Source organism: Schistocerca serialis, unplaced genomic scaffold, assembly GCF_023864345.2.
Source record: "Schistocerca serialis cubense isolate TAMUIC-IGC-003099 unplaced genomic scaffold, iqSchSeri2.2 HiC_scaffold_445, whole genome shotgun sequence".
NCBI classification, from domain to species: domain Eukaryota; kingdom Metazoa; phylum Arthropoda; class Insecta; order Orthoptera; family Acrididae; genus Schistocerca; species Schistocerca serialis.
The window spans coordinates 1-24,671 of record NW_026048024.1 but is presented as its reverse complement, the minus strand read 5'-3'; the positions used below and the strand labels follow the sequence as shown (position 1 = coordinate 24,671).

General features: G+C 51.5%; 10 non-coding genes across 10 annotated transcripts; all 10 read right to left on the bottom strand.

Annotated features, from left to right (window-relative positions):
• Window positions 1–1,956: 1,956 nt before the first annotated feature.
• On the bottom strand, window positions 1,957–2,120 carry LOC126446948 (U1 spliceosomal RNA). The gene has a single exon (XR_007583519.1). It is a non-coding gene; the product is annotated as a U1 spliceosomal RNA (small nuclear RNA).
• A 2,161-nt stretch (window positions 2,121–4,281) lies between these two features.
• LOC126446947 (U1 spliceosomal RNA) lies at window positions 4,282–4,445 on the bottom strand. The gene has a single exon (XR_007583518.1). It is a non-coding gene; the product is annotated as a U1 spliceosomal RNA (small nuclear RNA).
• A 2,157-nt stretch (window positions 4,446–6,602) lies between these two features.
• Window positions 6,603–6,765, bottom strand: LOC126446946 (U1 spliceosomal RNA). The gene has a single exon (XR_007583517.1). It is a non-coding gene; the product is annotated as a U1 spliceosomal RNA (small nuclear RNA).
• Window positions 6,766–8,922: 2,157 nt separating this feature from the next.
• Window positions 8,923–9,085, bottom strand: LOC126446945 (U1 spliceosomal RNA). Its single transcript, XR_007583516.1, has one exon. It is a non-coding gene; the product is annotated as a U1 spliceosomal RNA (small nuclear RNA).
• Window positions 9,086–11,242: 2,157 nt separating this feature from the next.
• LOC126446944 (U1 spliceosomal RNA) lies at window positions 11,243–11,405 on the bottom strand. Its single transcript, XR_007583515.1, has one exon. It is a non-coding gene; the product is annotated as a U1 spliceosomal RNA (small nuclear RNA).
• A 2,157-nt stretch (window positions 11,406–13,562) lies between these two features.
• On the bottom strand, window positions 13,563–13,725 carry LOC126446953 (U1 spliceosomal RNA). Its single transcript, XR_007583523.1, has one exon. It is a non-coding gene; the product is annotated as a U1 spliceosomal RNA (small nuclear RNA).
• A 2,159-nt stretch (window positions 13,726–15,884) lies between these two features.
• LOC126446951 (U1 spliceosomal RNA) lies at window positions 15,885–16,047 on the bottom strand. Its single transcript, XR_007583522.1, has one exon. It is a non-coding gene; the product is annotated as a U1 spliceosomal RNA (small nuclear RNA).
• A 2,157-nt stretch (window positions 16,048–18,204) lies between these two features.
• Window positions 18,205–18,367, bottom strand: LOC126446950 (U1 spliceosomal RNA). The gene has a single exon (XR_007583521.1). It is a non-coding gene; the product is annotated as a U1 spliceosomal RNA (small nuclear RNA).
• Window positions 18,368–20,524: 2,157 nt separating this feature from the next.
• On the bottom strand, window positions 20,525–20,687 carry LOC126446949 (U1 spliceosomal RNA). Its single transcript, XR_007583520.1, has one exon. It is a non-coding gene; the product is annotated as a U1 spliceosomal RNA (small nuclear RNA).
• Window positions 20,688–22,844: 2,157 nt separating this feature from the next.
• LOC126446943 (U1 spliceosomal RNA) lies at window positions 22,845–23,007 on the bottom strand. Its single transcript, XR_007583514.1, has one exon. It is a non-coding gene; the product is annotated as a U1 spliceosomal RNA (small nuclear RNA).
• Window positions 23,008–24,671: the final 1,664 nt, after the last annotated feature.

Here is a 24,671-nt window from a genome sequence, read left to right as displayed (position 1 = left end):
AGCAGCACCATACGGCTCGCGGCGCCGGCCGCTGCTGGGGTTAATTTACCGTTCCCTCCGGAAGATGGCGGGCCAAGTCCGGGTTGCCGCCTCCGGGCCCTCCTCTCCGTCTCCAACGAGCCCTCTTCCTCGGCTGTTGAAACCGCGAATGCGATCTGCGGAATGAGTGCTTTTTGCAGCCACAATGCAAGCCACACTTTACTTTCGCTCCTTCCAGGAGAGCCCTTAGTGCTAGCAAATACGGCAGCATTGTCCACGCGCGGTCGACTGTCGCCGAGCAACTGAAGGACCACAGCTCAGACTGTCAGATGTTCTAAGAGAGCTGGATGCACTCGTGAGTGTTGTGCGCGACGAACAAACAGGACGTCAGTGAACTCCAAGAACGAACATCAGCCAGCACGTTCGACATTCGACGCCGAGTAACAGAAGACACTTAAAAGGTAACACTTCTTTTTGCTTCTCCTTCCGAGTAGGACGTGGAAAGCTCGATCGAATATTTGTGCAAATTTTCATTCGGAATATGGACATATTTTCTTCGCGCATAAGAGAGAAAAATAAAGTCTCATCCATGACAACATTTCAGCTGTGTCGGGTTGATTTCGAAGATGCAGATTAATTGTGCGGTATTTGGTAAACGATTGATACCTTGTAGCAATCTTGGCTTAGACGTGGATTAGGTAAAGATAAAACTAAATTGCTTTTTGTTTGTAAACACAACACGTCAGGTGTGTAACAAAGCGATGGGAAACAAGGAAGTCTCTTTTCTGTGAATGTAGTGATGCAACAACGAATTCACTGAGGGCTACCCGTTTCTGCAATTAGTAATTTATTGAAACTGCCGCTATTACGCGTCTGTCAATGTAGAACTGTGTGTGTTACAGAAGGCACTGTTCGGATATTTTGTCAGTGAGTAGGGAGAAATTGTGTTTTTAATTACACTTGTTACAGATGTTATTTCCATTCCATTCGAAACCTATCTGTTCTCACTCCAAGGGCGCCCATACGACAGACAGTTTGTACAGGGGGTGGGGGACGGCTGAATCTGGAGGTATGGTGTACTTTTAATATTTTGGAAGACGAATAGCGAGCTTGTAAAGAGGCCATAAACAGATTTGAAGTTCCGAACCTGGTAAAGACGTGTGTAATACAGACCTTTTGACTCGATTTCTTGCAAGAAAAACACCTGATAACATTGCGTTTTCTACTTTCCCTGGAGCCCCGAGTACAGGCGAAACACAACACCTGCGACGACAAGACATTCCTTACAGAAAGTAAACGCTCACTGTCGTGGGCCTAATAAACAGCCTACAGCGGGTTCTCGTCCCATCACCGAATTTGAGCAACGCTGGCCCTCGTTGTCAGTGTGGCCGCCTGGGAGCACAAGTGGCTGTTGCCTAGAATTTCTCTTCCCCGTTTTCGGTACAGTTGGCCACGTCATTTCACATCCCCGCAAGCTCCTCAAGTGCCGCAAGTCTGCAAGTCTCGGGACGCTACGCTAGACGCTTGCTGCCGGCCCCCTCATGTACCTGGCCACAGACGACAAAGCGTTCGGCTGGGCGACGCCTCGTGTACGCCGGCTCGCGCCACCGCGGTCGCCGCGCGTGCAGGGAATGCCGCGCCGTCCAATTGCGTTTGGCGCGCATTCCCCTGATGGACAGAGAAAGCCAAAAGTCGCCGTTCGGCCATTAATGTGGATGTCGTACCAGAGGTTAGACCGCTTGTGCCATCTCGCGGCTGCCGCTGCTACTACTGGTGCGCGTCCCCCGCGCTTATCGAACAGACAGTGTGCTCTGGCTCTGGGTTTGACGCCAGGTCGGACGCAGACGTGTGGTACGCGCGTAGCGCGAGTGCTGCTGCGTTTGGCAGTCCCTTGCGGAACACGTTGCTGCCGAGTGCTCAGACGCACTAGTTACCGACTGCTACCACAGAATACTGCGTTTGCAATTGAAATAGACACCGGGACAGCGCGAACGCAAGTCCCGACTACCAAAAATTATGCGCCCGAGTTACTCACATTTGGAGTAATCGCGGGGGGTCAGCTCGACCGAAGTGCAATGGAAGGGCCTCACCCCGGAGGAACCGCCTTCATGATCACGGTATCCCCTACGCCAGGTAAGTATGCATTCGTCGCGCCACAGGCGAGAATTTGTAGTGCCTCGCGCTATCGAGATGTAACGAGAGCTCCTGACGTTTCCGCAATCGGCGAACAGAATGGTGGCCGTCCATGTACCTGTCTCCTTACAAGAGAGCTATTGGCTGTCGAGTTAGATGGCAGACAGTCGCAACAACGCTCCTCTGCCGAGGAAAACGATGCATTTTGTGCGAGCAGCACCATACGGCTCGCGGCGCCGGCCGCTGCTGGGGTTAATTTACCGTTCCCTCCGGAAGATGGCGGGCCAAGTCCGGGTTGCCGCCTCCGGGCCCTCCTCTCCGTCTCCAACGAGCCCTCTTCCTCGGCTGTTGAAACCGCGAATGCGATCTGCGGAATGAGTGCTTTTTGCAGCCACAATGCAAGCCACACTTTACTTTCGCTCCTTCCAGGAGAGCCCTTAGTGCTAGCAAATACGGCAGCATTGTCACGCGCGGTCGACTGTCGCCGAGCAACTGAAGGACCACAGCTCAGACTGTCAGATGTTCTAAGAGAGCTGGATGCACTCGTGAGTGTTGTGCGCGACGAACAAACAGGACGTCAGTGAACTCCAAGAACGAACATCAGCCAGCACGTTCGACATTCGACGCCGAGTAACAGAAGACACTTAAAAGGTAACACTTCTTTTTGCTTCTCCTTCCGAGTAGGACGTGGAAAGCTCGATCGAATATTTGTGCAAATTTTCATTCGGAATATGGACATATTTTCTTCGCGCATAAGAGAGAAAAATAAAGTCTCATCCATGACAACATTTCAGCTGTGTCGGGTTGATTTCGAAGATGCAGATTAATTGTGCGGTATTTGGTAAACGATTGATACCTTGTAGCAATCTTGGCTTAGACGTGGATTAGGTAAAGATAAAACTAAATTGCTTTTTTGTTTGTAAACACAACACGTCAGGTGTGTAACAAAGCGATGGGAAACAAGGAAGTCTCTTTTCTGTGAATGTAGTGATGCAACAACGAATTCACTGAGGGCTACCCGTTTCTGCAATTAGTAATTTATTGAAACTGCCGCTATTACGCGTCTGTCAATGTAGAACTGTGTGTGTTACAGAAGGCACTGTTCGGATATTTTGTCAGTGAGTAGGGAGAAATTGTGTTTTTAATTACACTTGTTACAGATGTTATTTCCATTCCATTCGAAACCTATCTGTTCTCACTCCAAGGGCGCCCATACGACAGACAGTTTGTACAGGGGGTGGGGGACGGCTGAATCTGGAGGTATGGTGTACTTTTAATATTTTGGAAGACGAATAGCGAGCTTGTAAAGAGGCCATAAACAGATTTGAAGTTCCGAACCTGGTAAAGACGTGTGTAATACAGACCTTTTGACTCGATTTCTTGCAAGAAAAACACCTGATAACATTGCGTTTTCTACTTTCCCTGGGAGCCCCGAGTACAGGCGAAACACAACACCTGCGACGACAAGACATTCCTTACAGAAAGTAAACGCTCACTGTCGTGGCCTAATAAACAGCCTACAGCGGTTCTCGTCCCATCACCGAATTTGAGCAACGCTGGCCCTCGTTGTCAGTGTGGCCGCCTGGGAGCACAAGTGGCTGTTGCCTAGAATTTCTCTTCCCCCGTTTTCGGTACAGTTGGCCACGTCATTTCACATCCCCGCAAGCTCCTCAAGTGCCGCAAGTCTGCAAGTCTCGGGACGCTACGCTAGACGCTTGCTGCCGGCCCCCCTCATGTACCTGGCCACAGACGACAAAGCGTTCGGCTGGGCGACGCCTCGTGTACGCCGGCTCGCGCCACCGCGGTCGCCGGCGCGTGCAGGGAATGCCGCGCCGTCCAATTGCGTTTGGCGCGCATTCCCCTGATGGACAGAGAAAGCCAAAAGTCGCCGTTCGGCCATTAATGTGGATGTCGTACCAGAGTTAGACCGCTTGTGCCATCTCGCGGCTGCCGCTGCTACTACTGGTGCGCGTCCCCCGCGCTTATCGAACAGACAGTGTGCTCTGGCTCTGGGTTTGACGCCAGGTCGACGCAGACGTGTGGTACGCGCGTAGCGCGAGTGCTGCTGCGTTTGGCAGTCCCTTGCGGAACACGTTGCTGGCCGAGTGCTCAGACGCACTAGTTACCGACTGCTACCACAGAATACTGCGTTTGCAATTGAAATAGACACCGGGGACAGCGCGAACGCAAGTCCCGACTACCAAAAATTATGCGCCCGAGTTACTCACATTTGGAGTAATCGCGGGGGTCAGCTCGACCGAAGTGCAATGGAAGGGCCTCACCCCGGAGGAACCGCCTTCATGATCACGGTATCCCCTACGCCAGGTAAGTATGCATTCGTCGCGCCACAGGCGAGAATTTGTAGTGCCTCGCGCTATCGAGATGTAACGAGAGCTCCTGACGTTTCCGCAATCGGCGAACAGAATGGTGGCCGTCCATGTACCTGTCTCCTTACAAGAGAGCTATTGGCTGTCGAGTTAGATGGCAGACAGTCGCAACAACGCTCCTCTGCCGAGAAAAACGATGCATTTTGTGCGAGCAGCACCATACGGCTCGCGGCGCCGGCCGCTGCTGGGGTTAATTTACCGTTCCCTCCGGAAGATGGCGGGCCAAGTCCGGGTTGCCGCCTCCGGGCCCTCCTCTCCGTCTCCAACGAGCCCTCTTCCTCGGCTGTTGAAACCGCGAATGCGATCTGCGGAATGAGTGCTTTTTGCAGCCACAATGCAAGCCACACTTTACTTTCGCTCCTTCCAGGAGAGCCCTTAGTGCTAGCAAATACGGCAGCATTGTCACGCGCGGTCGACTGTCGCCGAGCAACTGAAGGACCACAGCTCAGACTGTCAGATGTTCTAAGAGAGCTGGATGCACTCGTGAGTGTTGTGCGCGACGAACAAACAGGACGTCAGTGAACTCCAAGAACGAACATCAGCCAGCACGTTCGACATTCGACGCCGAGTAACAGAAGACACTTAAAAGGTAACACTTCTTTTTGCTTCTCCTTCCGAGTAGGACGTGGAAAGCTCGATCGAATATTTGTGCAAATTTTCATTCGGAATATGGACATATTTTCTTCGCGCATAAGAGAGAAAAATAAAGTCTCATCCATGACAACATTTCAGCTGTGTCGGGTTGATTTCGAAGATGCAGATTAATTGTGCGGTATTTGGTAAACGATTGATACCTTGTAGCAATCTTGGCTTAGACGTGGATTAGGTAAAGATAAAACTAAATTGCTTTTTGTTTGTAAACACAACACGTCAGGTGTGTAACAAAGCGATGGGAAACAAGGAAGTCTCTTTTCTGTGAATGTAGTGATGCAACAACGAATTCACTGAGGGCTACCCGTTTCTGCAATTAGTAATTTATTGAAACTGCCGCTATTACGCGTCTGTCAATGTAGAACTGTGTGTGTTACAGAAGGCACTGTTCGGATATTTTGTCAGTGAGTAGGGAGAAATTGTGTTTTTAATTACACTTGTTACAGATGTTATTTCCATTCCATTCGAAACCTATCTGTTCTCACTCCAAGGGCGCCCATACGACAGACAGTTTGTACAGGGGGTGGGGGACGGCTGAATCTGGAGGTATGGTGTACTTTTAATATTTTGGAAGACGAATAGCGAGCTTGTAAAGAGGCCATAAACAGATTTGAAGTTCCGAACCTGGTAAAGACGTGTGTAATACAGACCTTTTGACTCGATTTCTTGCAAGAAAAACACCTGATAACATTGCGTTTTCTACTTTCCCTGGGAGCCCCGAGTACAGGCGAAACACAACACCTGCGACGACAAGACATTCCTTACAGAAAGTAAACGCTCACTGTCGTGGCCTAATAAACAGCCTACAGCGGTTCTCGTCCCATCACCGAATTTGAGCAACGCTGGCCCTCGTTGTCAGTGTGGCCGCCTGGGAGCACAAGTGGCTGTTGCCTAGAATTTCTCTTCCCCGTTTTCGGTACAGTTGGCCACGTCATTTCACATCCCCGCAAGCTCCTCAAGTGCCGCAAGTCTGCAAGTCTCGGGACGCTACGCTAGACGCTTGCTGCCGGCCCCCTCATGTACCTGGCCACAGACGACAAAGCGTTCGGCTGGGCGACGCCTCGTGTACGCCGGCTCGCGCCACCGCGGTCGCCGCGCGTGCAGGGAATGCCGCGCCGTCCAATTGCGTTTGGCGCGCATTCCCCTGATGGACAGAGAAAGCCAAAAGTCGCCGTTCGGCCATTAATGTGGATGTCGTACCAGAGTTAGACCGCTTGTGCCATCTCGCGGCTGCCGCTGCTACTACTGGTGCGCGTCCCCCGCGCTTATCGAACAGACAGTGTGCTCTGGCTCTGGGTTTGACGCCAGGTCGACGCAGACGTGTGGTACGCGCGTAGCGCGAGTGCTGCTGCGTTTGGCAGTCCCTTGCGGAACACGTTGCTGGCCGAGTGCTCAGACGCACTAGTTACCGACTGCTACCACAGAATACTGCGTTTGCAATTGAAATAGACACCGGGACAGCGCGAACGCAAGTCCCGACTACCAAAAATTATGCGCCCGAGTTACTCACATTTGGAGTAATCGCGGGGGTCAGCTCGACCGAAGTGCAATGGAAGGGCCTCACCCCGGAGGAACCGCCTTCATGATCACGGTATCCCCTACGCCAGGTAAGTATGCATTCGTCGCGCCACAGGCGAGAATTTGTAGTGCCTCGCGCTATCGAGATGTAACGAGAGCTCCTGACGTTTCCGCAATCGGCGAACAGAATGGTGGCCGTCCATGTACCTGTCTCCTTACAAGAGAGCTATTGGCTGTCGAGTTAGATGGCAGACAGTCGCAACAACGCTCCTCTGCCGAGAAAAACGATGCATTTTGTGCGAGCAGCACCATACGGCTCGCGGCGCCGGCCGCTGCTGGGGTTAATTTACCGTTCCCTCCGGAAGATGGCGGGCCAAGTCCGGGTTGCCGCCTCCGGGCCCTCCTCTCCGTCTCCAACGAGCCCTCTTCCTCGGCTGTTGAAACCGCGAATGCGATCTGCGGAATGAGTGCTTTTTGCAGCCACAATGCAAGCCACACTTTACTTTCGCTCCTTCCAGGAGAGCCCTTAGTGCTAGCAAATACGGCAGCATTGTCACGCGCGGTCGACTGTCGCCGAGCAACTGAAGGACCACAGCTCAGACTGTCAGATGTTCTAAGAGAGCTGGATGCACTCGTGAGTGTTGTGCGCGACGAACAAACAGGACGTCAGTGAACTCCAAGAACGAACATCAGCCAGCACGTTCGACATTCGACGCCGAGTAACAGAAGACACTTAAAAGGTAACACTTCTTTTTGCTTCTCCTTCCGAGTAGGACGTGGAAAGCTCGATCGAATATTTGTGCAAATTTTCATTCGGAATATGGACATATTTTCTTCGCGCATAAGAGAGAAAAATAAAGTCTCATCCATGACAACATTTCAGCTGTGTCGGGTTGATTTCGAAGATGCAGATTAATTGTGCGGTATTTGGTAAACGATTGATACCTTGTAGCAATCTTGGCTTAGACGTGGATTAGGTAAAGATAAAACTAAATTGCTTTTTGTTTGTAAACACAACACGTCAGGTGTGTAACAAAGCGATGGGAAACAAGGAAGTCTCTTTTCTGTGAATGTAGTGATGCAACAACGAATTCACTGAGGGCTACCCGTTTCTGCAATTAGTAATTTATTGAAACTGCCGCTATTACGCGTCTGTCAATGTAGAACTGTGTGTGTTACAGAAGGCACTGTTCGGATATTTTGTCAGTGAGTAGGGAGAAATTGTGTTTTTAATTACACTTGTTACAGATGTTATTTCCATTCCATTCGAAACCTATCTGTTCTCACTCCAAGGGCGCCCATACGACAGACAGTTTGTACAGGGGGTGGGGGACGGCTGAATCTGGAGGTATGGTGTACTTTTAATATTTTGGAAGACGAATAGCGAGCTTGTAAAGAGGCCATAAACAGATTTGAAGTTCCGAACCTGGTAAAGACGTGTGTAATACAGACCTTTTGACTCGATTTCTTGCAAGAAAAACACCTGATAACATTGCGTTTTCTACTTTCCCTGGGAGCCCCGAGTACAGGCGAAACACAACACCTGCGACGACAAGACATTCCTTACAGAAAGTAAACGCTCACTGTCGTGGCCTAATAAACAGCCTACAGCGGTTCTCGTCCCATCACCGAATTTGAGCAACGCTGGCCCTCGTTGTCAGTGTGGCCGCCTGGGAGCACAAGTGGCTGTTGCCTAGAATTTCTCTTCCCCGTTTTCGGTACAGTTGGCCACGTCATTTCACATCCCCGCAAGCTCCTCAAGTGCCGCAAGTCTGCAAGTCTCGGGACGCTACGCTAGACGCTTGCTGCCGGCCCCCTCATGTACCTGGCCACAGACGACAAAGCGTTCGGCTGGGCGACGCCTCGTGTACGCCGGCTCGCGCCACCGCGGTCGCCGCGCGTGCAGGGAATGCCGCGCCGTCCAATTGCGTTTGGCGCGCATTCCCCTGATGGACAGAGAAAGCCAAAAGTCGCCGTTCGGCCATTAATGTGGATGTCGTACCAGAGTTAGACCGCTTGTGCCATCTCGCGGCTGCCGCTGCTACTACTGGTGCGCGTCCCCCGCGCTTATCGAACAGACAGTGTGCTCTGGCTCTGGGTTTGACGCCAGGTCGACGCAGACGTGTGGTACGCGCGTAGCGCGAGTGCTGCTGCGTTTGGCAGTCCCTTGCGGAACACGTTGCTGGCCGAGTGCTCAGACGCACTAGTTACCGACTGCTACCACAGAATACTGCGTTTGCAATTGAAATAGACACCGGGACAGCGCGAACGCAAGTCCCGACTACCAAAAATTATGCGCCCGAGTTACTCACATTTGGAGTAATCGCGGGGGTCAGCTCGACCGAAGTGCAATGGAAGGGCCTCACCCCGGAGGAACCGCCTTCATGATCACGGTATCCCCTACGCCAGGTAAGTATGCATTCGTCGCGCCACAGGCGAGAATTTGTAGTGCCTCGCGCTATCGAGATGTAACGAGAGCTCCTGACGTTTCCGCAATCGGCGAACAGAATGGTGGCCGTCCATGTACCTGTCTCCTTACAAGAGAGCTATTGGCTGTCGAGTTAGATGGCAGACAGTCGCAACAACGCTCCTCTGCCGAGAAAAACGATGCATTTTGTGCGAGCAGCACCATACGGCTCGCGGCGCCGGCCGCTGCTGGGGTTAATTTACCGTTCCCTCCGGAAGATGGCGGGCCAAGTCCGGGTTGCCGCCTCCGGGCCCTCCTCTCCGTCTCCAACGAGCCCTCTTCCTCGGCTGTTGAAACCGCGAATGCGATCTGCGGAATGAGTGCTTTTTGCAGCCACAATGCAAGCCACACTTTACTTTCGCTCCTTCCAGGAGAGCCCTTAGTGCTAGCAAATACGGCAGCATTGTCACGCGCGGTCGACTGTCGCCGAGCAACTGAAGGACCACAGCTCAGACTGTCAGATGTTCTAAGAGAGCTGGATGCACTCGTGAGTGTTGTGCGCGACGAACAAACAGGACGTCAGTGAACTCCAAGAACGAACATCAGCCAGCACGTTCGACATTCGACGCCGAGTAACAGAAGACACTTAAAAGGTAACACTTCTTTTTGCTTCTCCTTCCGAGTAGGACGTGGAAAGCTCGATCGAATATTTGTGCAAATTTTCATTCGGAATATGGACATATTTTCTTCGCGCATAAGAGAGAAAAATAAAGTCTCATCCATGACAACATTTCAGCTGTGTCGGGTTGATTTCGAAGATGCAGATTAATTGTGCGGTATTTGGTAAACGATTGATACCTTGTAGCAATCTTGGCTTAGACGTGGATTAGGTAAAGATAAAACTAAATTGCTTTTTGTTTGTAAACACAACACGTCAGGTGTGTAACAAAGCGATGGGAAACAAGGAAGTCTCTTTTCTGTGAATGTAGTGATGCAACAACGAATTCACTGAGGGCTACCCGTTTCTGCAATTAGTAATTTATTGAAACTGCCGCTATTACGCGTCTGTCAATGTAGAACTGTGTGTGTTACAGAAGGCACTGTTCGGATATTTTGTCAGTGAGTAGGGAGAAATTGTGTTTTTAATTACACTTGTTACAGATGTTATTTCCATTCCATTCGAAACCTATCTGTTCTCACTCCAAGGGCGCCCATACGACAGACAGTTTGTACAGGGGGTGGGGGACGGCTGAATCTGGAGGTATGGTGTACTTTTAATATTTTGGAAGACGAATAGCGAGCTTGTAAAGAGGCCATAAACAGATTTGAAGTTCCGAACCTGGTAAAGACGTGTGTAATACAGACCTTTTGACTCGATTTCTTGCAAGAAAAACACCTGATAACATTGCGTTTTCTACTTTCCCTGGGAGCCCCGAGTACAGGCGAAACACAACACCTGCGACGACAAGACATTCCTTACAGAAAGTAAACGCTCACTGTCGTGGCCTAATAAACAGCCTACAGCGGTTCTCGTCCCATCACCGAATTTGAGCAACGCTGGCCCTCGTTGTCAGTGTGGCCGCCTGGGAGCACAAGTGGCTGTTGCCTAGAATTTCTCTTCCCCGTTTTCGGTACAGTTGGCCACGTCATTTCACATCCCCGCAAGCTCCTCAAGTGCCGCAAGTCTGCAAGTCTCGGGACGCTACGCTAGACGCTTGCTGCCGGCCCCCTCATGTACCTGGCCACAGACGACAAAGCGTTCGGCTGGGCGACGCCTCGTGTACGCCGGCTCGCGCCACCGCGGTCGCCGCGCGTGCAGGGAATGCCGCGCCGTCCAATTGCGTTTGGCGCGCATTCCCCTGATGGACAGAGAAAGCCAAAAGTCGCCGTTCGGCCATTAATGTGGATGTCGTACCAGAGTTAGACCGCTTGTGCCATCTCGCGGCTGCCGCTGCTACTACTGGTGCGCGTCCCCCGCGCTTATCGAACAGACAGTGTGCTCTGGCTCTGGGTTTGACGCCAGGTCGACGCAGACGTGTGGTACGCGCGTAGCGCGAGTGCTGCTGCGTTTGGCAGTCCCTTGCGGAACACGTTGCTGGCCGAGTGCTCAGACGCACTAGTTACCGACTGCTACCACAGAATACTGCGTTTGCAATTGAAATAGACACCGGGACAGCGCGAACGCAAGTCCCGACTACCAAAAATTATGCGCCCGAGTTACTCACATTTGGAGTAATCGCGGGGGTCAGCTCGACCGAAGTGCAATGGAAGGGCCTCACCCCGGAGGAACCGCCTTCATGATCACGGTATCCCCTACGCCAGGTAAGTATGCATTCGTCGCGCCACAGGCGAGAATTTGTAGTGCCTCGCGCTATCGAGATGTAACGAGAGCTCCTGACGTTTCCGCAATCGGCGAACAGAATGGTGGCCGTCCATGTACCTGTCTCCTTACAAGAGAGCTATTGGCTGTCGAGTTAGATGGCAGACAGTCGCAACAACGCTCCTCTGCCGAGAAAAACGATGCATTTTGTGCGAGCAGCACCATACGGCTCGCGGCGCCGGCCGCTGCTGGGGTTAATTTACCGTTCCCTCCGGAAGATGGCGGGCCAAGTCCGGGTTGCCGCCTCCGGGCCCTCCTCTCCGTCTCCAACGAGCCCTCTTCCTCGGCTGTTGAAACCGCGAATGCGATCTGCGGAATGAGTGCTTTTTGCAGCCACAATGCAAGCCACACTTTACTTTCGCTCCTTCCAGGAGAGCCCTTAGTGCTAGCAAATACGGCAGCATTGTCACGCGCGGTCGACTGTCGCCGAGCAACTGAAGGACCACAGCTCAGACTGTCAGATGTTCTAAGAGAGCTGGATGCACTCGTGAGTGTTGTGCGCGACGAACAAACAGGACGTCAGTGAACTCCAAGAACGAACATCAGCCAGCACGTTCGACATTCGACGCCGAGTAACAGAAGACACTTAAAAGGTAACACTTCTTTTTGCTTCTCCTTCCGAGTAGGACGTGGAAAGCTCGATCGAATATTTGTGCAAATTTTCATTCGGAATATGGACATATTTTCTTCGCGCATAAGAGAGAAAAATAAAGTCTCATCCATGACAACATTTCAGCTGTGTCGGGTTGATTTCGAAGATGCAGATTAATTGTGCGGTATTTGGTAAACGATTGATACCTTGTAGCAATCTTGGCTTAGACGTGGATTAGGTAAAGATAAAACTAAATTGCTTTTTGTTTGTAAACACAACACGTCAGGTGTGTAACAAAGCGATGGGAAACAAGGAAGTCTCTTTTCTGTGAATGTAGTGATGCAACAACGAATTCACTGAGGGCTACCCGTTTCTGCAATTAGTAATTTATTGAAACTGCCGCTATTACGCGTCTGTCAATGTAGAACTGTGTGTGTTACAGAAGGCACTGTTCGGATATTTTGTCAGTGAGTAGGGAGAAATTGTGTTTTTAATTACACTTGTTACAGATGTTATTTCCATTCCATTCGAAACCTATCTGTTCTCACTCCAAGGGCGCCCATACGACAGACAGTTTGTACAGGGGGTGGGGGACGGCTGAATCTGGAGGTATGGTGTACTTTTAATATTTTGGAAGACGAATAGCGAGCTTGTAAAGAGGCCATAAACAGATTTGAAGTTCCGAACCTGGTAAAGACGTGTGTAATACAGACCTTTTGACTCGATTTCTTGCAAGAAAAACACCTGATAACATTGCGTTTTCTACTTTCCCTGGGAGCCCCGAGTACAGGCGAAACACAACACCTGCGACGACAAGACATTCCTTACAGAAAGTAAACGCTCACTGTCGTGGCCTAATAAACAGCCTACAGCGGTTCTCGTCCCATCACCGAATTTGAGCAACGCTGGCCCTCGTTGTCAGTGTGGCCGCCTGGGAGCACAAGTGGCTGTTGCCTAGAATTTCTCTTCCCCGTTTTCGGTACAGTTGGCCACGTCATTTCACATCCCCGCAAGCTCCTCAAGTGCCGCAAGTCTGCAAGTCTCGGGACGCTACGCTAGACGCTTGCTGCCGGCCCCCTCATGTACCTGGCCACAGACGACAAAGCGTTCGGCTGGGCGACGCCTCGTGTACGCCGGCTCGCGCCACCGCGGTCGCCGCGCGTGCAGGGAATGCCGCGCCGTCCAATTGCGTTTGGCGCGCATTCCCCTGATGGACAGAGAAAGCCAAAAGTCGCCGTTCGGCCATTAATGTGGATGTCGTACCAGAGTTAGACCGCTTGTGCCATCTCGCGGCTGCCGCTGCTACTACTGGTGCGCGTCCCCCGCGCTTATCGAACAGACAGTGTGCTCTGGCTCTGGGTTTGACGCCAGGTCGACGCAGACGTGTGGTACGCGCGTAGCGCGAGTGCTGCTGCGTTTGGCAGTCCCTTGCGGAACACGTTGCTGGCCGAGTGCTCAGACGCACTAGTTACCGACTGCTACCACAGAATACTGCGTTTGCAATTGAAATAGACACCGGGACAGCGCGAACGCAAGTCCCGACTACCAAAAATTATGCGCCCGAGTTACTCACATTTGGAGTAATCGCGGGGGTCAGCTCGACCGAAGTGCAATGGAAGGGCCTCACCCCGGAGGAACCGCCTTCATGATCACGGTATCCCCTACGCCAGGTAAGTATGCATTCGTCGCGCCACAGGCGAGAATTTGTAGTGCCTCGCGCTATCGAGATGTAACGAGAGCTCCTGACGTTTCCGCAATCGGCGAACAGAATGGTGGCCGTCCATGTACCTGTCTCCTTACAAGAGAGCTATTGGCTGTCGAGTTAGATGGCAGACAGTCGCAACAACGCTCCTCTGCCGAGAAAAACGATGCATTTTGTGCGAGCAGCACCATACGGCTCGCGGCGCGCCGGCCGCGTGCTGGGGTTAATTTACCGTTCCCTCCGGAAGATGGCGGGCCAAGTCCGGGTTGCCGCCTCCGGGCCCCCTCTCCGTCTCCAACGAGCCCTCTTCCTCGGCTGTTGAAACCGCGAATGCGATCTGCGGAATGAGTGCTTTTTGCAGCCACAATGCAAGCCACACTTTACTTTCGCTCCTTCCAGGAGAGCCCTTAGTGCTAGCAAATACGGCAGCATTGTCACGCGCGGTCGACTGTCGCCGAGCAACTGAAGGACCACAGCTCAGACTGTCAGATGTTCTAAGAGAGCTGGATGCACTCGTGAGTGTTGTGCGCGACGAACAAACAGGACGTCAGTGAACTCCAAGAACGAACATCAGCCAGCACGTTCGACATTCGACGCCGAGTAACAGAAGACACTTAAAAGGTAACACTTCTTTTTGCTTCTCCTTCCGAGTAGGACGTGGAAAGCTCGATCGAATATTTGTGCAAATTTTCATTCGGAATATGGACATATTTTCTTCGCGCATAAGAGAGAAAAATAAAGTCTCATCCATGACAACATTTCAGCTGTGTCGGGTTGATTTCGAAGATGCAGATTAATTGTGCGGTATTTGGTAAACGATTGATACCTTGTAGCAATCTTGGCTTAGACGTGGATTAGGTAAAGATAAAACTAAATTGCTTTTTGTTTGTAAACACAACACGTCAGGTGTGTAACAAAGCGATGGGAAACAAGGAAGTCTCTTTTCTGTGAATGTAGTGATGCAACAACGAATTCACTGAGGGCTACCCGTTTCTGCAATTAGTAATTTATTGAAACTGCCGCTATTACGCGTCTGTCAATGTAGAACTGTGTGTGTTACAGAAGGCACTGTTCGGATATTTTGTCAGTGAGTAGGGAGAAATTGTGTTTTTAATTACACTTGTTACAGATGTTATTTCCATTCCATTCGAAACCTATCTGTTCTCACTCCAAGGGCGCCCATACGACAGACAGTTTGTACAGGGGGTGGGGGACGGCTGAATCTGGAGGTATGGTGTACTTTTAATATTTTGGAAGACGAATAGCGAGCTTGTAAAGAGGCCATAAACAGATTTGAAGTTCCGAACCTGGTAAAGACGTGTGTAATACAGACCTTTTGACTCGATTTCTTGCAAGAAAAACACCTGATAACATTGCGTTTTCTACTTTCCCTGGGAGCCCCGAGTACAGGCGAAACACAACACCTGCGACGACAAGACATTCCTTACAGAAAGTAAACGCTCACTGTCGTGGCCTAATAAACAGCCTACAGCGGTTCTCGTCCCATCACCGAATTTGAGCAACGCTGGCCCTCGTTGTCAGTGTGGCCGCCTGGGAGCACAAGTGGCTGTTGCCTAGAATTTCTCTTCCCCGTTTTCGGTACAGTTGGCCACGTCATTTCACATCCCCGCAAGCTCCTCAAGTGCCGCAAGTCTGCAAGTCTCGGGACGCTACGCTAGACGCTTGCTGCCGGCCCCCTCATGTACCTGGCCACAGACGACAAAGCGTTCGGCTGGGCGACGCCTCGTGTACGCCGGCTCGCGCCACCGCGGTCGCCGCGCGTGCAGGGAATGCCGCGCCGTCCAATTGCGTTTGGCGCGCATTCCCCTGATGGACAGAGAAAGCCAAAAGTCGCCGTTCGGCCATTAATGTGGATGTCGTACCAGAGTTAGACCGCTTGTGCCATCTCGCGGCTGCCGCTGCTACTACTGGTGCGCGTCCCCCGCGCTTATCGAACAGACAGTGTGCTCTGGCTCTGGGTTTGACGCCAGGTCGACGCAGACGTGTGGTACGCGCGTAGCGCGAGTGCTGCTGCGTTTGGCAGTCCCTTGCGGAACACGTTGCTGGCCGAGTGCTCAGACGCACTAGTTACCGACTGCTACCACAGAATACTGCGTTTGCAATTGAAATAGACACCGGGACAGCGCGAACGCAAGTCCCGACTACCAAAAATTATGCGCCCGAGTTACTCACATTTGGAGTAATCGCGGGGGTCAGCTCGACCGAAGTGCAATGGAAGGGCCTCACCCCGGAGGAACCGCCTTCATGATCACGGTATCCCCTACGCCAGGTAAGTATGCATTCGTCGCGCCACAGGCGAGAATTTGTAGTGCCTCGCGCTATCGAGATGTAACGAGAGCTCCTGACGTTTCCGCAATCGGCGAACAGAATGGTGGCCGTCCATGTACCTGTCTCCTTACAAGAGAGCTATTGGCTGTCGAGTTAGATGGCAGACAGTCGCAACAACGCTCCTCTGCCGAGAAAAACGATGCATTTTGTGCGAGCAGCACCATACGGCTCGCGGCGCCGGCCGCTGCTGGGGTTAATTTACCGTTCCCTCCGGAAGATGGCGGGCCAAGTCCGGGTTGCCGCCTCCGGGCCCTCCTCTCCGTCTCCAACGAGCCCTCTTCCTCGGCTGTTGAAACCGCGAATGCGATCTGCGGAATGAGTGCTTTTTGCAGCCACAATGCAAGCCACACTTTACTTTCGCTCCTTCCAGGAGAGCCCTTAGTGCTAGCAAATACGGCAGCATTGTCACGCGCGGTCGACTGTCGCCGAGCAACTGAAGGACCACAGCTCAGACTGTCAGATGTTCTAAGAGAGCTGGATGCACTCGTGAGTGTTGTGCGCGACGAACAAACAGGACGTCAGTGAACTCCAAGAACGAACATCAGCCAGCACGTTCGACATTCGACGCCGAGTAACAGAAGACACTTAAAAGGTAACACTTCTTTTTGCTTCTCCTTCCGAGTAGGACGTGGAAAGCTCGATCGAATATTTGTGCAAATTTTCATTCGGAATATGGACATATTTTCTTCGCGCATAAGAGAGAAAAATAAAGTCTCATCCATGACAACATTTCAGCTGTGTCGGGTTGATTTCGAAGATGCAGATTAATTGTGCGGTATTTGGTAAACGATTGATACCTTGTAGCAATCTTGGCTTAGACGTGGATTAGGTAAAGATAAAACTAAATTGCTTTTTGTTTGTAAACACAACACGTCAGGTGTGTAACAAAGCGATGGGAAACAAGGAAGTCTCTTTTCTGTGAATGTAGTGATGCAACAACGAATTCACTGAGGGCTACCCGTTTCTGCAATTAGTAATTTATTGAAACTGCCGCTATTACGCGTCTGTCAATGTAGAACTGTGTGTGTTACAGAAGGCACTGTTCGGATATTTTGTCAGTGAGTAGGGAGAAATTGTGTTTTTAATTACACTTGTTACAGATGTTATTTCCATTCCATTCGAAACCTATCTGTTCTCACTCCAAGGGCGCCCATACGACAGACAGTTTGTACAGGGGGTGGGGGACGGCTGAATCTGGAGGTATGGTGTACTTTTAATATTTTGGAAGACGAATAGCGAGCTTGTAAAGAGGCCATAAACAGATTTGAAGTTCCGAACCTGGTAAAGACGTGTGTAATACAGACCTTTTGACTCGATTTCTTGCAAGAAAAACACCTGATAACATTGCGTTTTCTACTTTCCCTGGGAGCCCCGAGTACAGGCGAAACACAACACCTGCGACGACAAGACATTCCTTACAGAAAGTAAACGCTCACTGTCGTGGCCTAATAAACAGCCTACAGCGGTTCTCGTCCCATCACCGAATTTGAGCAACGCTGGCCCTCGTTGTCAGTGTGGCCGCCTGGGAGCACAAGTGGCTGTTGCCTAGAATTTCTCTTCCCCGTTTTCGGTACAGTTGGCCACGTCATTTCACATCCCCGCAAGCTCCTCAAGTGCCGCAAGTCTGCAAGTCTCGGGACGCTACGCTAGACGCTTGCTGCCGGCCCCCTCATGTACCTGGCCACAGACGACAAAGCGTTCGGCTGGGCGACGCCTCGTGTACGCCGGCTCGCGCCACCGCGGTCGCCGCGCGTGCAGGGAATGCCGCGCCGTCCAATTGCGTTTGGCGCGCATTCCCCTGATGGACAGAGAAAGCCAAAAGTCGCCGTTCGGCCATTAATGTGGATGTCGTACCAGAGTTAGACCGCTTGTGCCATCTCGCGGCTGCCGCTGCTACTACTGGTGCGCGTCCCCCGCGCTTATCGAACAGACAGTGTGCTCTGGCTCTGGGTTTGACGCCAGGTCGACGCAGACGTGTGGTACGCGCGTAGCGCGAGTGCTGCTGCGTTTGGCAGTCCCTTGCGGAACACGTTGCTGGCCGAGTGCTCAGACGCACTAGTTACCGACTGCTACCACAGAATACTGCGTTTGCAATTGAAATAGACACCGGGACAGCGCGAACGCAAGTCCCGACTACCAAAAATTATGCGCCCGAGTTACTCACATTTGGAGTAATCGCGGGGGTCAGCTCGACCGAAGTGCAATGGAAGGGCCTCACCCCGGAGGAACCGCCTTCATGATCACGGTATCCCCTACGCCAGGTAAGTATGCATTCGTCGCGCCACAGGCGAGAATTTGTAGTGCCTCGCGCTATCGAGATGTAACGAGAGCTCCTGACGTTTCCGCAATCGGCGAACAGAATGGTGGCCGTCCATGTACCTGTCTCCTTACAAGAGAGCTATTGGCTGTCGAGTTAGATGGCAGACAGTCGCAACAACGCTCCTCTGCCGAGAAAAACGATGCATTTTGTGCGAGCAGCACCATACGGCTCGCGGCGCCGGCCGCTGCTGGGGTTAATTTACCGTTCCCTCCGGAAGATGGCGGGCCAAGTCCGGGTTGCCGCCTCCGGGCCCTCCTCTCCGTCTCCAACGAGCCCTCTTCCTCGGCTGTTGAAACCGCGAATGCGATCTGCGGAATGAGTGCTTTTTGCAGCCACAATGCAAGCCACACTTTACTTTCGCTCCTTCCAGGAGAGCCCTTAGTGCTAGCAAATACGGCAGCATTGTCACGCGCGGTCGACTGTCGCCGAGCAACTGAAGGACCACAGCTCAGACTGTCAGATGTTCTAAGAGAGCTGGATGCACTCGTGAGTGTTGTGCGCGACGAACAAACAGGACGTCAGTGAACTCCAAGAACGAACATCAGCCAGCACGTTCGACATTCGACGCCGAGTAACAGAAGACACTTAAAAGGTAACACTTCTTTTTGCTTCTCCTTCCGAGTAGGACGTGGAAAGCTCGATCGAATATTTGTGCAAATTTTCATTCGGAATATGGACATATTTTCTTCGCGCATAAGAGAGAAAAATAAAGTCTCATCCATGACAACATTTCAGCTGTGTCGGGTTGATTTCGAAGATGCAGATTAATTGTGCGGTATTTGGTAAACGATTGATACCTTGTAGCAATCTTGGCTTAGACGTGGATTAGGTAAAGATAAAACTAAATTGCTTTTTGTTTGTAAACACAACACGTCAGGTGTGTAACAAAGCGATGGGAAACAAGGAAGTCTCTTTTCTGTGAATGTAGTGATGCAACAACGAATTCACTGAGGGCTACCCGTTTCTGCAATTAGTAATTTATTGAAACTGCCGCTATTACGCGTCTGTCAATGTAGAACTGTGTGTGTTACAGAAGGCACTGTTCGGATATTTTGTCAGTGAGTAGGGAGAAATTGTGTTTTTAATTACACTTGTTACAGATGTTATTTCCATTCCATTCGAAACCTATCTGTTCTCACTCCAAGGGCGCCCATACGACAGACAGTTTGTACAGGGGGTGGGGGACGGCTGAATCTGGAGGTATGGTGTACTTTTAATATTTTGGAAGACGAATAGCGAGCTTGTAAAGAGGCCATAAACAGATTTGAAGTTCCGAACCTGGTAAAGACGTGTGTAATACAGACCTTTTGACTCGATTTCTTGCAAGAAAAACACCTGATAACATTGCGTTTTCTACTTTCCCTGGGAGCCCCGAGTACAGGCGAAACACAACACCTGCGACGACAAGACATTCCTTACAGAAAGTAAACGCTCACTGTCGTGGCCTAATAAACAGCCTACAGCGGTTCTCGTCCCATCACCGAATTTGAGCAACGCTGGCCCTCGTTGTCAGTGTGGCCGCCTGGGAGCACAAGTGGCTGTTGCCTAGAATTTCTCTTCCCCGTTTTCGGTACAGTTGGCCACGTCATTTCACATCCCCGCAAGCTCCTCAAGTGCCGCAAGTCTGCAAGTCTCGGGACGCTACGCTAGACGCTTGCTGCCGGCCCCCTCATGTACCTGGCCACAGACGACAAAGCGTTCGGCTGGGCGACGCCTCGTGTACGCCGGCTCGCGCCACCGCGGTCGCCGCGCGTGCAGGGAATGCCGCGCCGTCCAATTGCGTTTGGCGCGCATTCCCCTGATGGACAGAGAAAGCCAAAAGTCGCCGTTCGGCCATTAATGTGGATGTCGTACCAGAGTTAGACCGCTTGTGCCATCTCGCGGCTGCCGCTGCTACTACTGGTGCGCGTCCCCCGCGCTTATCGAACAGACAGTGTGCTCTGGCTCTGGGTTTGACGCCAGGTCGACGCAGACGTGTGGTACGCGCGTAGCGCGAGTGCTGCTGCGTTTGGCAGTCCCTTGCGGAACACGTTGCTGGCCGAGTGCTCAGACGCACTAGTTACCGACTGCTACCACAGAATACTGCGTTTGCAATTGAAATAGACACCGGGACAGCGCGAACGCAAGTCCCGACTACCAAAAATTATGCGCCCGAGTTACTCACATTTGGAGTAATCGCGGGGGTCAGCTCGACCGAAGTGCAATGGAAGGGCCTCACCCCGGAGGAACCGCCTTCATGATCACGGTATCCCCTACGCCAGGTAAGTATGCATTCGTCGCGCCACAGGCGAGAATTTGTAGTGCCTCGCGCTATCGAGATGTAACGAGAGCTCCTGACGTTTCCGCAATCGGCGAACAGAATGGTGGCCGTCCATGTACCTGTCTCCTTACAAGAGAGCTATTGGCTGTCGAGTTAGATGGCAGACAGTCGCAACAACGCTCCTCTGCCGAGAAAAACGATGCATTTTGTGCGAGCAGCACCATACGGCTCGCGGCGCCGGCCGCTGCTGGGGTTAATTTACCGTTCCCTCCGGAAGATGGCGGGCCAAGTCCGGGTTGCCGCCTCCGGGCCCTCCTCTCCGTCTCCAACGAGCCCTCTTCCTCGGCTGTTGAAACCGCGAATGCGATCTGCGGAATGAGTGCTTTTTGCAGCCACAATGCAAGCCACACTTTACTTTCGCTCCTTCCAGGAGAGCCCTTAGTGCTAGCAAATACGGCAGCATTGTCACGCGCGGTCGACTGTCGCCGAGCAACTGAAGGACCACAGCTCAGACTGTCAGATGTTCTAAGAGAGCTGGATGCACTCGTGAGTGTTGTGCGCGACGAACAAACAGGACGTCAGTGAACTCCAAGAACGAACATCAGCCAGCACGTTCGACATTCGACGCCGAGTAACAGAAGACACTTAAAAGGTAACACTTCTTTTTGCTTCTCCTTCCGAGTAGGACGTGGAAAGCTCGATCGAATATTTGTGCAAATTTTCATTCGGAATATGGACATATTTTCTTCGCGCATAAGAGAGAAAAATAAAGTCTCATCCATGACAACATTTCAGCTGTGTCGGGTTGATTTCGAAGATGCAGATTAATTGTGCGGTATTTGGTAAACGATTGATACCTTGTAGCAATCTTGGCTTAGACGTGGATTAGGTAAAGATAAAACTAAATTGCTTTTTGTTTGTAAACACAACACGTCAGGTGTGTAACAAAGCGATGGGAAACAAGGAAGTCTCTTTTCTGTGAATGTAGTGATGCAACAACGAATTCACTGAGGGCTACCCGTTTCTGCAATTAGTAATTTATTGAAACTGCCGCTATTACGCGTCTGTCAATGTAGAACTGTGTGTGTTACAGAAGGCACTGTTCGGATATTTTGTCAGTGAGTAGGGAGAAATTGTGTTTTTAATTACACTTGTTACAGATGTTATTTCCATTCCATTCGAAACCTATCTGTTCTCACTCCAAGGGCGCCCATACGACAGACAGTTTGTACAGGGGGTGGGGGACGGCTGAATCTGGAGGTATGGTGTACTTTTAATATTTTGGAAGACGAATAGCGAGCTTGTAAAGAGGCCATAAACAGATTTGAAGTTCCGAACCTGGTAAAGACGTGTGTAATACAGACCTTTTGACTCGATTTCTTGCAAGAAAAACACCTGATAACATTGCGTTTTCTACTTTCCCTGGGAGCCCCGAGTACAGGCGAAACACAACACCTGCGACGACAAGACATTCCTTACAGAAAGTAAACGCTCACTGTCGTGGCCTAATAAACAGCCTACAGCGGTTCTCGTCCCATCACCGAATTTGAGCAACGCTGGCCCTCGTTGTCAGTGTGGCCGCCTGGGAGCACAAGTGGCTGTTGCCTAGAATTTCTCTTCCCCGTTTTCGGTACAGTTGGCCACGTCATTTCACATCCCCGCAAGCTCCTCAAGTGCCGCAAGTCTGCAAGTCTCGGGACGCTACGCTAGACGCTTGCTGCCGGCCCCCTCATGTACCTGGCCACAGACGACAAAGCGTTCGGCTGGGCGACGCCTCGTGTACGCCGGCTCGCGCCACCGCGGTCGCCGCGCGTGCAGGGAATGCCGCGCCGTCCAATTGCGTTTGGCGCGCATTCCCCTGATGGACAGAGAAAGCCAAAAGTCGCCGTTCGGCCATTAATGTGGATGTCGTACCAGAGTTAGACCGCTTGTGCCATCTCGCGGCTGCCGCTGCTACTACTGGTGCGCGTCCCCCGCGCTTATCGAACAGACAGTGTGCTCTGGCTCTGGGTTTGACGCCAGGTCGACGCAGACGTGTGGTACGCGCGTAGCGCGAGTGCTGCTGCGTTTGGCAGTCCCTTGCGGAACACGTTGCTGGCCGAGTGCTCAGACGCACTAGTTACCGACTGCTACCACAGAATACTGCGTTTGCAATTGAAATAGACACCGGGACAGCGCGAACGCAAGTCCCGACTACCAAAAATTATGCGCCCGAGTTACTCACATTTGGAGTAATCGCGGGGGTCAGCTCGACCGAAGTGCAATGGAAGGGCCTCACCCCGGAGGAACCGCCTTCATGATCACGGTATCCCCTACGCCAGGTAAGTATGCATTCGTCGCGCCACAGGCGAGAATTTGTAGTGCCTCGCGCTATCGAGATGTAACGAGAGCTCCTGACGTTTCCGCAATCGGCGAACAGAATGGTGGCCGTCCATGTACCTGTCTCCTTACAAGAGAGCTATTGGCTGTCGAGTTAGATGGCAGACAGTCGCAACAACGCTCCTCTGCCGAGAAAAACGATGCATTTTGTGCGAGCAGCACCATACGGCTCGCGGCGCCGGCCGCTGCTGGGGTTAATTTACCGTTCCCTCCGGAAGATGGCGGGCCAAGTCCGGGTTGCCGCCTCCGGGCCCTCCTCTCCGTCTCCAACGAGCCCTCTTCCTCGGCTGTTGAAACCGCGAATGCGATCTGCGGAATGAGTGCTTTTTGCAGCCACAATGCAAGCCACACTTTACTTTCGCTCCTTCCAGGAGAGCCCTTAGTGCTAGCAAATACGGCAGCATTGTCACGCGCGGTCGACTGTCGCCGAGCAACTGAAGGACCACAGCTCAGACTGTCAGATGTTCTAAGAGAGCTGGATGCACTCGTGAGTGTTGTGCGCGACGAACAAACAGGACGTCAGTGAACTCCAAGAACGAACATCAGCCAGCACGTTCGACATTCGACGCCGAGTAACAGAAGACACTTAAAAGGTAACACTTCTTTTTGCTTCTCCTTCCGAGTAGGACGTGGAAAGCTCGATCGAATATTTGTGCAAATTTTCATTCGGAATATGGACATATTTTCTTCGCGCATAAGAGAGAAAAATAAAGTCTCATCCATGACAACATTTCAGCTGTGTCGGGTTGATTTCGAAGATGCAGATTAATTGTGCGGTATTTGGTAAACGATTGATACCTTGTAGCAATCTTGGCTTAGACGTGGATTAGGTAAAGATAAAACTAAATTGCTTTTTGTTTGTAAACACAACACGTCAGGTGTGTAACAAAGCGATGGGAAACAAGGAAGTCTCTTTTCTGTGAATGTAGTGATGCAACAACGAATTCACTGAGGGCTACCCGTTTCTGCAATTAGTAATTTATTGAAACTGCCGCTATTACGCGTCTGTCAATGTAGAACTGTGTGTGTTACAGAAGGCACTGTTCGGATATTTTGTCAGTGAGTAGGGAGAAATTGTGTTTTTAATTACACTTGTTACAGATGTTATTTCCATTCCATTCGAAACCTATCTGTTCTCACTCCAAGGGCGCCCATACGACAGACAGTTTGTACAGGGGGTGGGGGACGGCTGAATCTGGAGGTATGGTGTACTTTTAATATTTTGGAAGACGAATAGCGAGCTTGTAAAGAGGCCATAAACAGATTTGAAGTTCCGAACCTGGTAAAGACGTGTGTAATACAGACCTTTTGACTCGATTTCTTGCAAGAAAAACACCTGATAACATTGCGTTTTCTACTTTCCCTGGGAGCCCCGAGTACAGGCGAAACACAACACCTGCGACGACAAGACATTCCTTACAGAAAGTAAACGCTCACTGTCGTGGCCTAATAAACAGCCTACAGCGGTTCTCGTCCCATCACCGAATTTGAGCAACGCTGGCCCTCGTTGTCAGTGTGGCCGCCTGGGAGCACAAGTGGCTGTTGCCTAGAATTTCTCTTCCCCGTTTTCGGTACAGTTGGCCACGTCATTTCACATCCCCGCAAGCTCCTCAA